General features: G+C 41.0%; 1 pseudogene; it reads right to left on the bottom strand.

Annotated features, from left to right (window-relative positions):
• Window positions 1-1802: 1802 nt before the first annotated feature.
• LOC148299020 (casein kinase I pseudogene) lies at window positions 1803-2174 on the bottom strand (annotated as a pseudogene).
• Between the last annotated feature and the right edge of the window lie 1576 nt (window positions 2175-3750).

Below are 3750 nucleotides of genomic sequence, written 5' to 3'. Positions count from 1 at the left end.
TTGGAAAAGGGCTTCGTATTCGATCAGGAGCTTATCTGCACTCTCGCATTGTTGCTCATCTCGCGATAGATGAGCACAATCTTCTTGAGGTACTTTTGGGGAGAGGACTATTTGGAGAGATCGCACCCCATCTGAATGATGTGCTCCTCGATTTGTATATTGTTTGGGGCCATGTTCTTTATGACTTTGGGGAGCTGCATCTATTAGTATTGGTAGCCCCGGTCTCCAATCCACCCCATAAAGCTCCACACAATTTTGAGCACGATCCCATAAACAGTTTCGATTGTGATGTAGAGATTGTAGTCAGTTTCCTAAATTTCGTAGAGGCTGAGGTATTTCCAAATGAACTCAGTGTAGGCATCCAGAAAATTCGGAGTTCGAGCAAGAGCAGAGCGTTATTATACTAATGTTTTTTCCTGGTGATGTGGGACTTCTTCGACGATCCGACCATTGAGGATTTGAGTCCTGTTTTGACAATCTTTTTATCCTTGAGCTTCTTCTTCAGCGAGGCCTCGAAGTGTTTGATTGGGCAGGAAATTAGGCTTAATGATTTGAGGAGCTGCTGGAGAGAATTCGAGAATATCTTATAGAAGTTCAGCAATTTCCATGACCTACTCTTTCTTGCTGAACTCCATCCGGTTCACAAAGACCGTTTCGGGAATCAACACACTCGACCTCTCAATTTCGAAGTTATTGGTCTATTCGTCGTTTTTTTAAATTATGACAGGAAGATTCTTTCAGGCAGGTCCTCACTTTCGAAGTGATTGCGGTAAAGGTAATCGTACAAAGAGTTGCATCTTCTTACTTGGTATTATTAAGTGAGGTACTCGCCAGACTCGTAGTCGTTGATCTCCTTCCATGCTACTTCTTGTAAGCGGGGAAGATCACTGGAACTCGTCGCTATCGGTTACAATGGACTGGTTCAGGCTTGGAGTTCATTCTGTCATGCTAATGAACTGACTAGGTCGATTTGCGCGTTGTCGCACAAAGCCTATAGAAACAGTCTTGATAGTTTGCAATAGTGCTGGTTTCGATTGCTGCAGAGTTTAAGATGAGCTTATAGAAGTTCTAAATATCGAAGCTCCCACAGCTTCTCGAAGCTTTTACCGAAATGGGTGAGCATCAAGGCACGCATTTCCTTGCCCCATGAGTACTTTTTATGAGTATCAAATGAATTCGAAGAGCTGCTCGATCAGCTGATCGAGAGTCTTCTGCTCTAGCTTGCTCTTAAACTTGACGCGTTTCTGTGATTATGGAGGGATTGCGCGTAAATTTGGTAGAATTAGTTGACATCGCTAATCTTTGATTGGTATGGCTCGTTTCCCATCAATATTAATATCTACTTATCTTCGTATATCTATCACAAACATCACATCTAAATAGTGTATCACACTTGTAACCATCATACTGCAAAACTATCACACTGTCTAATCATCACATTGTATGACCATTACACTGTAAAACTATCACATCACCAGATTTACAAACCTGCATAATTATAATCATGATGTTGATAGCTAAGTCAGTTAAAGCATGAATAAAACAATCTCATTTCTTCATCCAGTCCAGTGGCTCCTCTTTGTTCCCTATGTTTTAAGAATAGTGTCAGTCAGCATCTGCTTGACATAATTATAATTGGGCTCATCTATGAAGGATAATGCTCGCACGTATTCAAAATACTTCACAAACACATCTATGCATACTTTAGTCTGATCGTACCTGAGTTCTAGGGGAGGGCGTAGCATAGTTGCTCTATTGATGTTTATCTCTTGATTCTGCCTATTCTGCGTATTTCTATGCTTTCACTTTGAGCTGGACGCCTTGCCATGCAGCTTACTCCGCAGAAAGTACAGCAATAAATAGCCAAGTGATTCCAGGTCATCCTTTCCGGCCTGCTCGTAGCCCAAGTGCGAGGCCACACTCGCGTAACGGGCTGTTCCCACTAAGGACTTTCCTTCCTTAAACGGGATGTGCTTTCCTGTCCGAGGGTCCCAGAACCTTTTGGCCAATCCGAAATCTATGATATAAACAGTGCCCCGATCTTCGTTCCTGCCGACCATGAAGTTGTTGGCCTTGATATCTCGATGCAGGAATCCTTTGCGATGGAAGACTTCGAGCCTGTCCAGGATTGCAGCCCAATGTTGAGGACAGTGCCCAGACTGACTTACGGCCATGGGCTTGGAACAAATCTTCGAGGGACTGATCGAGCATATCGATAAATCATGAACAGCTTATCTCCTTCGTAGCCATAATCGTGCATCTTGTGAGTTCCATCTAAATTAGAGAGCGAGTACGGAAGCCCTGAAAAATCTTATAGAGTTTGATTTCATACTGGAGCTGGCCATCGCCCTTTTCTTTTTTTTCCTTCGATAATTAATGTTGATACCACTTTGGCCGCATATAATTATTTTTTGGTGAGCGACATGCCTTCATTAGGAGACAGTTACATGAGTAAATATAGCCGAATGAGCCTGACCCGATTTTCTTAATTATCCGATACTTCTTGGCCAGTATCTGCTCTGTCTCACTCTCCTGCATCCTCCGATAATATTATAAACGCAGTAGCTCATATTAGGTTTCAATCATATTATAAACATTATCATACATATATGTGCACTATAATCATTATCATGCATGCGTACACACATACATACACACACATCTATACACACACATATATATACACACTCTCCTCTTCAGCAATCAGGCCCTAAAAACAGCAATTAATGTAACTCGCTCATCAGACCGAATTGATTGAAATATTAATGATATTGTTCGATAGAGTTACAACTTATTAAATATTTCAGCATTAACCATTATATTTACACAATGAATGGCAGTATAATACATTCATCTAATTTATCCATAAAGTCAATGTTGATAGCATAATCAACATCATGCATGCAGTCTGCACATTTATAAGTGCCACCCAAATAGTAACGAATTGACTTGTATCTTGGCAGATATATTAAATTCAAAGTGTGTATTATAATTATTCTAAAACGAGTAAAAAGATGAAATCGTAACTAAAAAAGCTGAAGGGAGAAACGATAAAGTGCAGCATCGGGGAAATAGCCCTGAAGTAGAACATAAGGCTGGGTATATGAATCATAATGTAGAGAGCAGTGAATTCGACCAAATATATTTTAAAACCAACTACCAAGACTCCATCTGTAAGATTTACGATCTCACCTAATCCATATCGGTTGTCAGATTCCAACGCGAAATGTATTTCCATTATAACTTAGCGAGCAGTATCATCCCCTCATTATCCCCTATCTCCATCAGAGCATTCACTACGAGTAATTTAAAATTAAGAAGAAATCCTATGGCTTAATCGTATTTGTAGGGCTGGGCAAACACGCTCCTCTTAACTAGTGCCAGAACAAAGTCACCAACGAGTAAATATACAAGCTTGCCTTTCATCTTCTCAGCCTGCTCAAGTACTTGCAATAGAACAATTTCACATTCTTTAATATCCGCCTCTACAATGTCTACAAGGTCGGCAGTCATCTTGCGCTTATTGATGCCGAATTCTGCACGCCTCTCAAAGATAATAGGAATTAGCTCAAGTTCGTGTTCGAGGCCGTCGAAAAGGACTGGAAGTATTGGGCTCCTGAGCTCCTCGACCCCTACTCCAAGGCTGCCATCGATTTCAACATCGATAAGTTCGCAATTGGCTGCATCCTTTACGAACTCAAAACTGGCAAGTACCCCTTCGAGACAAAACTCACAGAAATGCATTTAAAC

This window comes from Brachycentrus maculatus, unplaced genomic scaffold (genome assembly GCF_059751285.1).
Source record: "Brachycentrus maculatus isolate JH-2025_06_01 unplaced genomic scaffold, ASM5975128v1 h1tg001415l, whole genome shotgun sequence".
Classification (NCBI taxonomy): domain Eukaryota; kingdom Metazoa; phylum Arthropoda; class Insecta; order Trichoptera; family Brachycentridae; genus Brachycentrus; species Brachycentrus maculatus.
The sequence above is the reverse complement of the archived record's forward strand: the minus strand, read 5'-3'. Positions and strand labels throughout refer to the sequence as shown.